We start from the raw sequence: 17,375 nt of genomic DNA on the forward strand, positions 1-17,375 counted from the left end.
GCAATTCAAAAAGCGCAGTCTGAAAACTGCTGCTGAAAGAAACCACATGTTTAAAGGGACTTCGGTCTAATATTTTCAGAAAGATTTACATCTCTGGCAGAGCAAAGAGACAGGACAAATTCTGCATCAGAGGAAAGTACTTGCCCTCCAATAACTTGCCCCTAACCTTAGGGGTAGTGTGTGTATCCCCCTCGGGACACTACAAATATGTAAACAAGGAAATACAAATATATAAGCCCACTGGGGAGGAGTTAATGAAAACAAACACAACATGATGCCTCACAGCTGTTTTGCTGCAAAAATATTAACTACATCAGGATGTGAACCAAAGGTCTGCCAGGGATAGCTGTGGGGAATTCTGACTTGGTGTACTTTGTGACCGTCTGCTACAGGGACTGCTGAGGGCAGACTCAGGTTCCTCATTTGGGAATCATCAATGTGATTTATAGCTGTGGGAGTTTGGTTCCTCATTTGCCTGAAGTGTTTGCTTAAGTGCTTTGTTGTGCAGAGCTGCTTTTCTCAGCTGAAACCTCAAGGCTTTCTGAGGCACCTCAAGAAATGAGGGTCTGAGTGAGACAGGAGCTGGAAGAGGATGCCAGCACAGCTCCCTCACAGTCCTTCAGAGCTGCCAGCCTAAAATGTTTCAGCAATATCGCACCATTACATAATTTTAAATGTTCCCCCCAATGCTTTTTGGGATATGGCTAAGAAATAAAACAGGACAAACGAGCAAGGTTTCCATACTGACAAAAGCACTGGGTTTCTTTTTCTGAGCTGAAGAAATAGTTATGGTGACTGCTGTGTTCATTTTATTGGTTTCTTTCCATTACTCTTAACTCCTGGCAGCAGCTTAGAGAATCCCTCCCTGTCCTGGATGGTTTCTTCTTTCAAACATTTGGAGGCAGTTGTTCCATTCACCCTTTCATCATTGCTTAGCTCATTTAATCTTTCCTCATAAGTCAGTCCCTCCTGTTACTTAAGTGCAGTGCTGCTTTTCCCTGAACTCCCTCTCAGTTGCTCGTTTATTTTACGGTGACATGGTGGCCAGTAATCCTGCCATTGTTAACGTTTCCTGTTGTGAACTTTAGGGTTATTTTTGTTCAGAGTTACTGCAGTACTTGGAGGACTGAGCTAAGCTTCCCCTGTGAAGAATAATTACAGGCAAGGTCACTGATACTGCAGCAGAAAACATGGTCCATGGATAAATATAGCTGCTGAGTTTGGAGATGGAGGCTTACTGCAGTTCTGGTAGAAGAAGGCCCAAAAATACACATTTGATAGTAAACACACAACTAGGGCTCCAAATACCTTTGCTCTAGTGGAAAAATTCTGCTGTCTGCAGAAAACTAATTTATTTGTGAATTCCTGCATTATTTTAAGACCATCTAGGCCAATGAAATCTGAAGTAACTTTGCAGTATTTCTTTTATTAAAATGGTAGGCAACAGTAACTGGATTCAACCATGTGTATGACTGCAAGTTCTTGACATGCTTTGATTTCACTGTTGCCTCTTTTTCATTGACTCCAGAGGAATGCAGGACAGATCACATATGAAATGTCATTACTCATAACTTAGTACATTTGCCTTTCACTGTCAATTGGCTTATTATGTCATTCATAACTTAGAGGTTCTCAAAGTGTCATTGTTGCTACTGAGTGCTACCTTGCAGCACTTACACTGTGACAGAACCAGGGGCAGAGTTTGATTTGCACCCGAGTTAAAACTATCACAGACCAGCCTCCAAACTCAGTTAACACAGGGACAGATTGCACTGCCAGTGCTTACATTGCAGTTATCCTCTGTTCATGGAGCCATGGGCTGATTCTCACATGTGATCCAGGTTCAGGATGCCTAATCCTGAAGTCCTGGCACCAACTGCCCCAATACAGCCCCCATCTTCTGCTGATTCCTGCTCAGAGTTCTGTGGGGTTTTTTTACCCTTTCCAATCCCTTCATGATTTGAGCATGTACCCTGAAAAACCACAAAGCCATCCCATACACTCAAGTCTGGGGTCCCAAGAGCCACACTGAAGCTGGGTCTGAGGGAATAGTGCTGCACAGAGCTTGACAGACCCTTTACCCACAGCCTCAGGAGAGATCAGGGTAAGAAACCGGGATTTGAGTGCCACAGCTCTGTCTGTACTTGGAAGCACACCCACAATGAAAATGCTTTTCATCAGTCATCTCTCCAACAACTGTTGAAAACAGCATAATCTGCTAACATAGAAAAGCTAAATTGCTTTCAGACGAAGCACTGAAAAAGCGCTTCTGTGATTTGATTCAGCTCAGATCCAAAATGCATGATTTGACAGCTCCAGTACTTCTTAGCTGCTTGAAGTTTCTGTCAGAATTTCTTTTCCCTAGTTTGTTCTTCTCTAGTTTCACATTTTAACCCTTCTCTCCCCGGATTAGTGTTTTTAAAATATTATTTTTAAGGGCACCAGATGTTTAAAGAATAGCAGTGCACTGGGAATACAGTGCTTCTAAAATAAATTGCATGGATGCTATGGGCTGAGTCTGGGACAGTGAAGCAAAACTTCAGAGCAGGATGAAGAATACAGCCATTTTTTAAGCCCACAGCATTTTCTAAGTACTAAAACTTGCTTTAATCAGAAGGAAAGCACTGAAAGAATGTTTAATCTCATGAGCTCTTTTGTTGTTCCTAAGTGAAGAAGAGCCACATTCATCACTGGTATGATTACAATGAAAGCAGCGCAACTACCTCAGGGAAGAATTTGGCCTAAATAGATGTTTCTAGACCTCTAGAGCTCTTGACAGCTGTGCTGTCCCCACAAATTGTTGAGAAAATACAGAGCTAAAGACATACCAAAAGAAATAGAACTAGCTCCCATTTTTCTTTGGCTGAACTGGAGCTCCTGGATGTGAAGGCTGCTTTACCTCTGTAACACTTCTGATCATCATAAAGTGATCTCTCTGATCAGTGATCTGTCTGAAAACATTTCCTGAGGAGCTGTGCAGCTCTGCCTGGTCCAGCTCTTGCAGCTCTGAGCTACTGAGCCCTGCAATTCACAGGATACAGCATCTTACCTAATTTTAGATGTGATGCAACGAGTGGGGGTAGCTCACATGAGGCAGGAGGGATGCTCTGAGCAGCTCGAGCTCAGAGCAAGCACTTTATAATTATCAACTGCTACTTTCAAAATAACAGAGGTGTTTATTACTACCAATGCACATTTATGGGTGTGATTCAATAAACAAGCTGTGGCAAGGACAAACACTTCTGGTGGAGGATATTAGGACAAGAATCAAGCGGTAGGCTTGCTGTCCTCAGGTGGCAGCTGAGGATGCCCCAGTGCTGCCTCCCAGCCTTCTGCCTCTGATGTTCTCTACTGAAATGCTGTAGCAGGATCAGTCATACACACAGGCTTTCTTCTCCATGGGAACCATCTCTTCCCCTCACTCAAGTGTTTGGTTTTCTCAACAGCTTTTTGCCTCTCACTGAATTAGTCTGCTCATAACCAAAACCACGCAGAGAATCTCTACATTAGTACAAAGAAGCTCTACTTTTAGGGAAGTCTCTACTTGCCAGAGCAATGACCTCTCCTGAGCTACCCTGGCTCTGTGCTGTACTGGATGGAGTCACTGGTTACATGACCTGCCCCCCTGGCTGACATCCTGCAGAGATAACAGTGGTGGTGGTGCTCCAACTTGCATCAGGCTTTGGGCTTGAATGTTTTGAAGAGGATTCAAGTCTTTCACTGGCATTAAACTAGCTTAGAATGTCTATGCTTAGTTCCCCTCCTCTGAAATTCTACCATGGAATCACCTACCCTTTTGCCCACTGTCTTTAAACAGTTAATTGTATATTTTTTACTGGTAGCAAACCAGTGTCAATAAATCATATTCTAAAAAGCACAAACAGCACATTCTTAACAAAAGTATCTTTTACACATCTAAACGATAAAGTAAATGTTTGAGAAAGAAGTCTCTAAATTTTTTTCATGGTATTTTAAAACAGTCATCTCAAAATAAACAAGAAGAAATGTTTGTTAATCATCTGGAATTTTTAATTTCCTACTTTGCATGGGAACCTGAGTAATCAGACATATGGTATGCTTGTTAGCTGGGAAAGGGTCAGGATTAGAATAGATTCTCAAAATTAGAAAGCACTAAAATATAGCAGCAGTCTTGGCTGCCTAAACTTAAACAATGTTTTGTGCTAATTGCTGGAACAGAACAACATTGAAAAAACACCCCACATCTAAATGACTCCCTGAAATTCCTCTTGATTAGCAGGAGAGGAAGTCTCAGGGGATTGGGGATGAGCTAGTCCACAACTTACCTGCACAGGGGGTTATCTGATAGAGACATAGCTGATAAGGAACAAAATGTGTTGGTGGCTTCTGTACAAGCTCAGTAGCTGTAAGAGTTGTGAGATTCCTAAGACAGTAGAGGCTGTTTAGATCAAACTAATAGTATTTTTGGATTTACAGTGCTAAGCATCATTGAGCCAGTCAGCAGTGAGAGCATGTCCTGGTGTCAGTGAAGGCACAATCCGCAGGCCACGCTGTGCCATCAGGGCAGGTGTGGGGAACGAGGCACACCAGCCTCCCTTGGGCCTGGAGTTGTTCTCTCACTCAGGAGGGCAATGGATGGCAGCAGCAGCTCCCAGCAGTGCCTGCATCACAGGACAGGGCCCACGCAGGGATGAACGGCTTCGTGTGCTGCTGCTTGTCCGTGACACAGATCCACATCAGCTCCGCTCCCGCCCACGGAAGGCAGTGAGGATCCTGCACTGTGCTTCCTGCATTTCTGTGAGGATCCTGCACTGTGAGGATCCTGCACTGGCTTCCTGCATTGCTGTGAGGATCCTGCATTGAGCTTCCTGCATGTCCCTGAGGATCCTGCATTGAGCTTCCTGCATTTCCGTGAGGATCCTGCACTGAGCTTCCTGCATTGCTGTGAGGATCCTGCACTGAGCTTCCTGCATTTCCGTGAGGATCCTGCACTGTGCTTCCTGCATTTCCGTGAGGATCCTGCACTGAGCTTCCTGCATTTCCGTGAGGATCCTGCACTGAGCTTCCTGCATTGCTGTGAGGATCCTGCACTGAGCTTCCTGCATTTCCGTGAGGATCCTGCACTGTGCTTCCTGCATTTCCGTGAGGATCCTGCACTGAGCTTCCTGCATTTCCATGAGGATCCTGCACTGTGCTTCCTGCATTTCTGAGAGGATCCTGCATTGAGCTTCCTGCATTGCTGAGAGGATCCTGCACTGTGCTTCCTGCATTTCCGTCAGCCACTCACCATGCAACGCTTCTGACCCGCTGCAATTCTGTCTGCTCTGTTTAGACTTGCCTCCAATTCAGTGCTCACGGGCTTTCTTCCACTGTTGTTTTTCAGTCATGTATTTGCTCCTTGCAGTTCACTAGGAATCAATTTGAATCCAACTATTGGAAAAACATCCCACCAAAAAAGCTTTGGGATAGTTTACAATTTCAGCTCTGGCTACTTTGCTCTACTGCAGTGGGGGAACAGCCAAAAAGACCATGTATTTCATTGCAATGTTTGGGAACACTGTCTGGAATAAGCTTTTGTGATGAGGGGACATAAACAATAGCAATCTGTGGCCTGCACTAATTGTCAGTCCAATGTCATGCTTATTCAGGCCTCATACACAGAGCATGCACCTGATATTTTCATTTTTATTCTCACCCTTCCTCGATTGTCAGTGATTTGGTCTCTCCTGGGACTACACCAAATTCAGCCAAGTCAGTGACTTCACATTTAAAAGTCTCTATCATTTCTTTAATCATTATTTCTCTATCATTATTTCTTTTCTTCTCTTTAAGTGCTTTTGTATCCTCCATGTTCTGGCTGTAAGCCCTTCACACAAGTAAAATATGATAGTCTAAGGGCTCCAGTCTTCCCTTGTCAGAACTGGAAATGTTTCTGGTGGATGTGATTTGCAGACTTGTACAAGCAGTCCAGGCTGCATTGCCAAAACTTTCTATCAATATGAACAACTACCACACTATTCAGAATTAAGGCTGCAGATATTTTCATATACATATATCAAACAAGCCCTCGTGCAGCTGAGATAAGAGATAAGGTTGTTTACTATAGCACAAATACAAGGGGATGAAATATCCATGCAAGCTGTTTTGGTCTAGTTGTTGGTTGAAATGGATGTGGTACGTTGACTCTTTTTTCAGCAAGAGGCTGATAATGTACCTACACTTAAGACATTTAAAACTCAATGTTTCATACAACTTCCCCTATAGGCTGGTCAATAATAATTTAAGAGAAAGAATTGTGCATTTTTCTTTGCCTGCCTTCATCTGCTGTACTGTGGTTTTAGAGCACTGTATATGACAAACCTTCCAGGAATCTCAAACACAAATTGAAGTCCCACTGAATCACTTAAAGCAGCTGAAAAACACCATCAGAGAGGCCACACAACTGCATGGAATGTGATGAATTTCCAGGAATAGGATTGTTTCCTGGAGATTATTGTGTAAAATACAAGTATAAAGAAGGAACAAAGGTAATGCTGACAGGGTCTACACCACCAGGCTATTTTAGTTTGTGAAAAGAAGAATGAAGAAAAAAGACATGCTGTAAGACCTTTGCTAGGGTAACAGGAAGCCTAGATGTCAAGAGCAGACTCTGAAACAAAGCAGTACAAAATTATCTCAGCATAAAATATAACTTCTCTGTGATTTTATCTTATAAACCAGATCCATTTTTAGCTTGAATGGAGTCTGAATAGAGAGGTTAGGAGCTTTATGTCCATGCTTCCATCCAGCAACAATAAAAGAACGACTAGGTAAAAGGCAATGATTATATACAAAGAGATGAAGCCTGCAGTTCTGAGGAGAAAGGGGCACAATTGATTTGGGGCACACAAGCAAGAGGAAATCTGACCATTCATTTTCATTAAGAAATCAGTTCTGCTGACTAGGACTTACTCTGAAGCAGAGGTTATGCAGAGAACTTTCAGAATAAAATATCACATAACATGTGCAAAAATTTGGCCTCTGTATATAACAAAAGCAATCCTTCCAGGAGAGCTTTTTGCTCTTTTTCTTCAGAGAGACTCTGCTCCAACATACTGGAGGAAGCCTGATTTAAAAATAAGTGGACTCTTACAAGTGGAAAATCTGGTATGGTTTCAACCCTGGAAGTGCTTGTTTCTCAGCTTTATCACGAAGATCTCAGGTCCTGACACTGGTTTTTAGTGAGTAAAGTTTGCAGCTTCTACTTAGACATCAGGTGTCAAACTCAGGTGACATTGGGGTTACTGTTCAGTGTTTGTGTTCCTCCTGTTTCAAGTGGTACTTGAATGTACAAAGATGTTTGGATGGAACACAAAACAAGGAATAGCACTTCATGAAACAGGTTTTCAAATGCTCTCATATTTCTGTTACTTATTTACTTTTTGGTGCAGCAAAGAGGAGATGCAGGAATTAAAAAATCCACTTCTGTGCATCCAAGGATGAGCAACTAGCCACAGGCAGCTTATCAAAATTTAAAAAACAAGGATATGATACTGGAGTTACTTTTCATATTCATATATTGCAAAGAACAGCCTGTATCCATGCAGCTAAACTCCCTCATTGCCATCAACAGAGCTCCACCCAAAGTGCCAGCAGGACACAGTCAGTGGCCTCTGTGCCCCAGTGTGACAGGGAGGGGTGCAGCCCAGCCCAGAGCTGTGCCATGGATGCACCAGGACGTGCAGGATGAATGGGGAGCGTGCGAGCGCCTGGGCCCCCGCCCAGAGCTGCTTCAGCCTCCCCGAGCCTTTCTGCACAGCTGCAGGAATATCTGCAGGGAGGGGAGCAGGGACGAGAGGCCAGCAGAGCCACCTCCCTCAGCAGAGCATCAGCTTGTGCCAGCTCATGCTATTCATGGAACTTCAGCTCAGCCCTGACAACAGCACTGTATGCCAGAGATACAACTCCTCCAGGCTGACACTGGGGAAACATGCAGCAGTGCCAGCCTACCAAAAGTGATACACCAGCTTGGAACAGAGAACAGAAAGGGAATTTTTTTTGCTCTGCACCTGTATTTTGCCATTACCTCCACAGCATCTCAGTGGTGTGGCCTTCAGTCCATGCATCACAGTGCAATGCCCCCACACAAGGCACCACTGTGCAGAGGTACTGAGCCAGTCCTGAGGAGCTGGGAGAGCTGCCTGGCACAGCCCACAGGCCTTTGCGTATAGCCCAGAAACAGTCAAGCTGCATTAGCTGAAAAGGAAGACAGCAATGCAGGCAGACCAGCCAGAATAGAGAGCAGTCTGCATTCCCTCTTCTGGCATGTTTGTTAACAACTGAGAACTCCTACAGGATTAGAAAAAAAAAAAAAAAAAAGTAAAAAAAAAAGTTGTCAGTTACTGTTTAAGTTCCTTTTCCTTCCAGTCTAACAAATAAAACCACACTACTGGCTCAAATTCCATGAATTTGACAAGAACATTAAGTCATTACGAAAAACGAGAAAGACAGGAAATGATGAGCAACTTTCCAGCAGAGGCAACAGCAACAACAAAAACCCTGATTAGTTAAAGCTTTGATAATTACACCCAGGATCACCCAGGCAATCTTGTTTTGTGCCTTTGGATAGGTCCATCTTCCTTTTGTCTTCTCCCATCTGTTTATGTTAGACTTTGCTGATAAAGTTAAAAGCTGAAAGGAGATTTGATATGTATAGATGGACACTTGAAACTCTGATCCATCTTCTCATTTAAAGTATTGCTTTCTTCACCTTTTTCAAAGTTCATTAAATATGGAATGGATTAACTGAGCCAGAGGTTACTGCACTTGTAGTAAAAAATACAGTTTCTGCAGATTTCTTAGAAGGAAGACTATTTACATCATATTCCCAGAGGTAATTAGGTAAAGCATAAACATTAATGATGCAATATCTGTCATTCCTCTAGTAAATATTGAATGTGCTGGTTGACTTCAAACAAATATACCAAAAGAAGTCTCAGTTGTACAGGAGTTCCTTCAAGTTGCATGAAGAGAGATAAGTGGCTACCTAGGGGAGGAAGATAGTATTTCCAAAGTGTTCCAGCCAAGAAAAAGCCTCAAAGATTAAGTTAAAACACCAGAAAACCTGTAAAAGGGAGGTCACTTTTAAATAACTCAAGTATGAGAAAATCTTCAGAGACACTGATGTGTAGACCAGGCTTCATTCCTGCAGCTGTTTATGAAATGATGCAGTATTAGATTTTTCCTCCTGGGTTCCAGTCTTCTCAGCTTCCATCCAGTTATGAAATAGTCAGACTTCAGGCTGATTGCATGCATCTCCAAGCTAGAAATGGTAAAAATCATGTTCAGGTAGGAATGTAAAGACAATACCTATGTGTCTTGAAAATCCCAGGGATCCCCAGGAGTCCTGACTCTGATGAAGTGCATGTTGTACTGACAGGAGTCCCTGGCTACACACATTAGCTGGAAGACTACAGCTCTGACACGCAGCTATGGCTCCAGACCAGTTCTATTGCTCTGCCCTCTTGGCTTTGCCACTGTTCCCCAAGGCACTCACCAAAAGCTGCCTCAGGCACAGAAAGGCAAAGGCCTTCAGATTTTTTTTTTCCTTTTTGTTTCCTGGTACCTTTAAAAAGCTCCCACTGAGAAATTACTAACTCCTGTCTTCCATCTTCTGTCCTCCTAACCTTGGAGAGTGGCAGGATCAGGAATATGCCTTCATAAACATCCAAAGCATTTTGGAGTATGTTCTCCTACAAACAAGCAACCGTCCTATAGTGATGTGGTAGTTGGTGCTCCAGCTGGAGAAGGTGACTATTCTGGGGATGCCTGGAGGCATGATCACAGTGAAGCATTTCTGGGAGCAGCTAGGCAACAATTTCACTGAAGCTGACACATGAAAACAGTCACCCTCTTCATGGTGACTGTCATCCAGTCCACATCCCTTCCATGGAACAGGAACACCCAGCTGAAACAAAGATCCCCAAAAGGCTGCCTTATAGCCTCAAATATGCACACAGAGATTTAACTAGAGAACAACTGCACAGTGGCTGCAAAGTCAAAAGAGAAAATGCACATGGTGTGAAAGGACTGAGCAGAGCAGTCCATGGAGACAGACATCATGGTATAATCCAGGAGAAAATCAGAAGGTGAGGAGTCAGTTAAGAAAGCACCTTAGCTGGCAGCAATGTATTATTTAGATTTCTCAAATCACAGAAATGAAGCAAAAAGTGACAATTGGGATTCACTGTAAATAAGCAAAACAGCAGAGGAACACCCCAACTAACCTGTTGTCTATTTGTTTGTTGACATAATCCAATAGACAAAACATTTTGCCAGATTGTAATGAAAAATATTATTAGACACTAAGAATTCGTCACCAGCAAGCTATGCATTTGATTTTTAAATCTCATTCATTCTACATAATGAAACAATTTTTTCAATTACATTTGAACCTCGTGTAGTTTATGCTATATTGGACATTCATAGAATAAAACCAGAATACAATACAGGATGCCTTAGGAAGTTACTCAGAACTCATTTACAGATTCAAAATAACAAGTGTTTTATTTTCCCACTTATTCAAAAGAAATTAAGAAAAACTGCTTTCCAGCAGTGCCACTCAAGATACCTGAAGAAAATAAGATATTTAAGAAAGGTTAAACAACACAAACGATTTGAGGACTGAGAAGGAGAGTAGATTTCAACCTAGTGACACAGCCTAAAAGATGTAGTGACTTTAGTGCCCTATGCAGAAAGAGATACCAGCAAAAGGGAAATTAGGTGAGCAGAGCATGCCTCCAGGTAACTGTTCTGACATGGATTAGAAGTGGGAAGAAGATTAACAGAATTTATATTCCCTCCAGAATTAAGCTGCTTATCAATGGAAAAGGATTTCTCATTTCCCAAGATGTTTTTCATTTAATACAACTTTTCTAGTAGTAACATCCATCTTAATAACCCAGCTTATTTCTCAGCTTGGACAGGTTAGTATCAGAACTGGGCAGACACCCTGACAACAAAAAGTAAACTAAAAATGCACATTCTTCATTCAAATCCATACATCAAAATAAGGAATTCCTTAGTGTTTTGCTATTTGGGTAGTGCATTTGCTTTGCACAGTGAGGACAAACTGGTATTGCTGCCCCCACATAAGCTTTCCATTCTGCTTTCTAGTGTATTGCTCCATACTGCAGAGACTGGAACTCAAGGGTGTGTTTACAGTCAAACCTCAAGGAGCTTACCTTATAATTTGTATTTAATTCATTTAAATGCTTTTTTCAAACGGCCTTTGCAAGCAGATGCCGGCACCTGAAGCCTGCCAGGGCTGCCAGGAGGCAATAGCGCCGTCAGGGGGAGACCCACGGTACAATTGCCTGAGGCAGTGGAAAGTACGAGAACGCAGTAGAAACGCCTTATGCAAGTTCTTGGAGCACTTCAAAGCTGAAATAAATTGGCATCTCAATAGGAGATTAAAAAAAAAAAAAAAAAAAACAACAGAAAAACAAAACACTGCAGAGCTTTGCAAATGCTCGCTTTAGCTTCCTGGGCAATACCTGATAATTTCTGACCACTTAACTAGCAGCTTAATTTTTAAATCTTTAATTACCATACACACATACCTTCTACATTTGTGTAACTGTTCATACATGACTGCAGCGTTTTGTTAGCGTTCCTCAGCACATAGTCTCTCAGCTGGAGATGTTCTCAGGATACATGCTTATTTTGAGAGGGAAAGGCAGAGATCTGATTTGACAAATATGTCAAGTCCCCAGTTGCACAGGATGAATTTTCCATGCTTCACCAGCAATCTGATTCAGTATCAGTTTATTCAACTTACACTAAAAAGCTGTCTGATTTTCTAGCATATTACTTTGGCTGAGAAAAAGTTCAGGTAAATGCTACTCCCTCCCTACTGACCTCTGGACTTAAATAACTGCCAAGGAGCCATTGACTTAACTCTATGAAGATGGCAAAAAGTACAGCTGTTAGCTAAACACTGCTAAGGATGAGAGAAGAAATGCTGGTAAGGGGAGACTCAGACCTACAACCAAAGCTTTCCCTTCCTAATAGTATTTTTCCAGTACCCTTTGCCAGCTCAATTCTTTCAACATATAGCAGGGACAGCCTCTATAATGACTGAGTTTGCCTCCCAATCTGTGTGTTTCCTACTCCATGCTTTATAGTTGGATACAGCCACTATGTAGGTCACTATGTATGGCCACTATGTAGGTCACTATGTATTTCTATCTCTGGATGATCACAAGTGGCACAGCCACTGAAATAATCAGCCCTACTGTGCCCTTCCCAGCTCCTTCTCTCATGCCAGCACACGCCTGAATTCTCTTACACACCAGGTTGTGATTTTGTCATCAGCTGGACCCTAAGGGAGAGACAGCAACCACAGTGATTTAGTATCTCCTTGGCCTCAATACAGAAGCCAAAGGAATGTTTACCTAGACACACAAGAGATAATTTTCTCTGTCATCTAGAAGCTTTAGGGGACTCCTTTGTCCTATGGAATTATTATTATGATTAAAACTCATGTAGGGGTGGGCTGTTAATGAGAAAAGGCAGTTGAAATCAAATGGCACACAGTTAAAGACAGAAACCTCTGAAAAATGCAAGAGGGATTTTGCAACTTAATGGATCTCAAAGCCTTATTAACCATAGCAGACTTCTACAGCACAGCTTTGTTATTTTCTGTTAAAAACCTCAAACCAACCCAAAACAGCAGCTTTTTTCAGGGGAAAGAAATAATTCCCAAACCTCAACTTGTACTCTGCTCCACTTCTGTTTTGAGTCTGCAGTGTCCTGGAGCAATACCCCAAGGATGCAAATGACTGAGATCTGAACTGATTACCCCTGAAGTCTTAAAAGAAAAGTTGTCATGCACTATTTGCTACTCCACTGCTGACTCAAGAGCATTCAGCTCATGTGCATATTCCACTTCCCCATCTGCTCACTGCTTCAGCTTCTCTCTGACAGTTGTGCATTTCCAGAACAAACCTCTTTGATACATTAAGAACTAAGTGCAGGGCAGCGTAAAATGTGCACCACTTTTCATCAAGGTATCAGAAGCGCTACTCTATCGACTATTAATCTTTATTTGTGAGCTTAACTTATTAAATGCCTCCATTTTAACATAATAAATAATGTAACTATGTATGGTAGCTTACTGCAACCTGAAACGTTATGTAGAATTTCAGTCTCCTCTGCTATGGAATATGAGGCTCTGTTTATATCATAGTGGATCTGTGTAAATCTATGGCAATGAAAATCAACCTGTCTTTAAAACATGCTAGCATTATTAAATACAGAAAAACAGGCAGCTATAGCTGAAAGCAAGACTGAGTAAATTGAAAATTTTGTTCCTAAGTTTATCAGTTTTCTCTGAAGCAATGCAGGAAACAACATGTTATCAGTTCAGACTGTTTAGTGGATTTATTTCTCAAGCCAGCAAAACCACACCCACTTGGCATAAAACCAGATTAAAATCAAATAAGATTTATATGTACTTGCCTTGGACATTGTTGCTCATTTCATACCAGAAAACTTATTTCCTTTTCATGCATATGTTATAATTTATAACCACAGAACAGAAAGAAAACAAATCTTTGTTTTACAAGATCCTTTTACCAAGACATCTTGAAGAGCGAGTTGAATAACTTGAAAGAGTTATTTGGAATGGTATGAATAGTCTGAACTTCTGCTAGCTTTGGGTGGGAGTCAAGTACACTCACTAAGCAGTTACTGAAAAACTCAGCACCTCACAGAATCAATCCCCTGAACAGCCCTCAAGTTACTTCAGCAGTTTAATGAGACGGACTGCTTTGAAGGAAAAACTAGCAATAGCTCTCATCAGCCAGATTCAGCAGTGAAAAGGACTTGCTCTACAACAGCTGGAATAGCTCCTGCTCTAGCTTTTCTCCCCTCTTCAGTTTTCTACCCCCACTATACTACACTCTGTTGCTTTGACACAGCCACTTCGTCCGCCTCATAAAAAGCAATGCCAACTTTGGGTTGCCTTAACACACACTGAAAAACAATTCAGCTGCTGCTACTGGAGAACCAGAATCATCCCTAAGTAGCAGAAAATTTTCTACAGAGCACAGAAATTGCTATCACTGCTCCATAATAGAGCACTAATCAAGATAAAACACAAGCACCCTGAGGAAAACAGTGTTAGGGATTAATGAGTGCACACATTCAGCAGTAATCATGGGTTGCACAGCATGGAAGTGTGATTATTTTCCCTTCTGTTCCTAAATTTTCAGGCAGCCAATGCAGCCACAGCAACTGAGCATATCTGTTATCTGATAACAGTTCAAGACATGCTATTTAGAAACTCTTGAAGAGTTTTTTTAAATCTATCCTTATACTTTCTTCTTCTTGATATTTTACATTAGATAAACATATTTAGTATATTTGTGTGTCCTAGGCCTGTTTAATTGTCATTCAATATCTATGTATGTGGCTATATGTAGCTATATATATGTAATATAATCCATGAGAAGTTGTAATGTTGTACTATAATTAAAAAAAATCAAACAAAACCAAAGAGGCAGCCAAGGATAATTACTCTGCAAGCAAATACAAAGGTGCACCCTAAGCAGTTATCTTAAGGGAAGGTACTGATCTTTGTCCTGCTCTGCTGCTTTTGGTACTTGCCAGACTGTATCAGACTAATTTAGCTTGTTAAACCAGCAGAAAACAAGTACACTAAAGTGTTTTGCCAGGCTTTTGCATAGAATCAGCTCAGCATAAGGTCCAGCAAAAGCAAAAACAATGGTTAGACCAGAGAGCCAAAGCACAGAGGTCAGAGTGATGAACACCTTTAGGTATAATGAACAGCTTCACTAAAAAATCCTACCCAACTGTCTCATCACAATTTTATGCATTTTTGCTACTGAGCAAGGTGAAATTCAAATGATCAATCAATTCACTATTTACTTGCAGATTAGCTATGTTTGCAGTGAAGATAATGAGCTACACTCCTTCTTCCCCTTGCCATCCATTTGCTAGAAGCCTGAACCCTGACTTGAGAGGTTTTCAGGTTGCATTGCCAGGGAGATTGCACTGACTGGCTTTTTTCCCCTCCACACTTTTCAAATACTTGCTTTACAACATCTTTTGACAAGAGTATTGGTTCTGCAATAGACAGATATGCAAGTATGAGGTAGGAGAAAAGACAAGAAAGAACTTTTATTCAGGGTGTTATAAATAACACTTATCAACAGTAGCAGTAAATATTAGAAATAGCATTTTTATAAGAAGAAGAAAGCAATAGCAAGTAATAAATGTACCTGTTTAACAGCAGGCCCACGAGCTCTACAGACTGATACCTCCCTGTGTTAAGCACCATGCTGCCAGAACTGCCTACCAGCAAGTTCTATTTCCCAGGAAACCCTTCCCAAGAGCCTGCTGGGCTAAGCAGTAATAACCATCTCTCCAATCTCTCCTGTTACTTGCAGGAATTATTCCTCTCCCCTCTCTCTGAAGGTAGACTCATTTCCATCCTCTCTTCTCCACATGTTCTCCAAGTGTTAAATGCATATGACTTGCACATCCATATGACTTGAAAGTCTTTTAGCTGGCTCCTATGAAGCAGAGTGCACATTTGTACAAAATAACAACAGATTATAGGTTATTAGAAGTTGAACTAAGAGGGAATGGATATTCACATAAATGGAGCAACATAAAGAAGGAAAAGACAAAGATGTCCTTTGGTCCTTTAAATGGTCCTTTGGTAAACACACTGGACTGAGATAATGCCTGAACCCTTCAGATGCCAGTCCAGCCCCAGAGTGGGTTGCTACTGCCCCCTGCATCACCTACATGTCCTAGCAATGGAGCACTGGGAGAAACTCTTCATGTCATGCCAGGATGGAGACTTCTTCAGACACGGGAATTCCTGAAACATTGCTGTATCCTGTTAGCATAAAGGACCACAATACACAAATTTGTAGGAGTATGAAAAAAATCAGTTTTTAAAAGCACAATCTGCTTTATTTTACTAACACTACTTCCTTGAAACAGGTAAGTTGCATCATTTTTTATTAGTTATTTCATTTCATGCCCCAGAAAGAAGGGCCACAGTTCCATAAAAATTACTAGGAGGGTTCTCATTTTGCAAAATAAAAATACTTTATTTTTACTTGAATATGTAACACTACTTGCAAGTCTGAGCTTTTTCCCATATTTTAAGAACATGGTATCAAACCCAAGCCTGCAGAAAAAGCCATCAGGTATCATCTTGCATTACAAGGGAAATGAGATGTTTGAGCTAACATCACGTGCAATACTTGAAATACATTCATGATTTACAATGAGCAGCATGATTTCTGACAGTTTAGCCACATGACAGCTGTATGTGCCAAGCTGGGGAGAGAATCATTGCCCACCTGCTTCTCCCAGTACAATTCCAGTCTTCATTTCATACTTACCCTGCTCACAAAAATTAAAGTGGAAGACTTGGAAAAGGTTGTGTAGCAACAATTAAGAAGGAAGCTTTGTTCTAAATCAACATAAGAACTTCTCTCCTAATCCAGAATATGAAAACTGTTTTGACATGGACCATAGTTTTAATTTCCCATTGCTGTTCACTACCTTCATGTTATCCTGTAGAAGACAGGCCTGCTGCCACATAGATACAGAACAGCTGGAAGCAAACTTCTGAGTTTTGCATTAAATGCAGCATCTCTGATGAAAAAGAAAGAACAGTTCATAGAATTGTAATGCAAACAAAAATTTAATCTTTAAAGAAAACGTTCATGATACGGAAGGTCACAATACAAAGTTCTTAAACACAATATAACACAAACAAGTTGAAAAGCCTTTTTTGATTGGAAATGATTATTTATACAAAGACTACATGCCAACAATATTATTGTACAAAGTTTGACAGTGGATTCATGAACTGATTCCCTGAAAATTCCCTTGTTTTGAAGAAATAGTGAATATTAAGGTAATGGCTGAAGTGAATTCAAGGAATTCAGAGTTACATTTGTTTCCATCCTCAATTCTAAGCACTTGGATTAGGTTTCATGGTACAAAAGGGATAGTAAAGGCACTGTGGTTTGAAAACAAGGCTAGACATCATAGCCTTTACATGTTCTGGCTTTTGTCTGGGTGTTTTTTAAACACCCAAACATGCAGCTAAAATAATCCAACCCTCCTGAGGGAGTGCAGAGTGAACAAATTAAAGTCTGCAAAAAATGTAACCCATTTAGCCTATAATACAATATTATTATTAATTATACATGTGGGTCTCAAATCCTCTACCATTTTAGAAATTAAGTACCTTTCTCCAAGTTACTTCTGTTAATTCACTCCTGACAAAATTAGTGTAGAATGCACATTTAAGATAATTTTTCACCTTCATCAGTTTGGTTGATTATGGAAAAGGACTGATGCAT

This window comes from Melozone crissalis, unplaced genomic scaffold (assembly GCF_028551555.1).
Source record: "Melozone crissalis strain CALT ecotype California unplaced genomic scaffold, PUWL_Pcris_2 ptg000045l_1, whole genome shotgun sequence".
Lineage (NCBI taxonomy): Eukaryota > Metazoa > Chordata > Aves > Passeriformes > Passerellidae > Melozone > Melozone crissalis.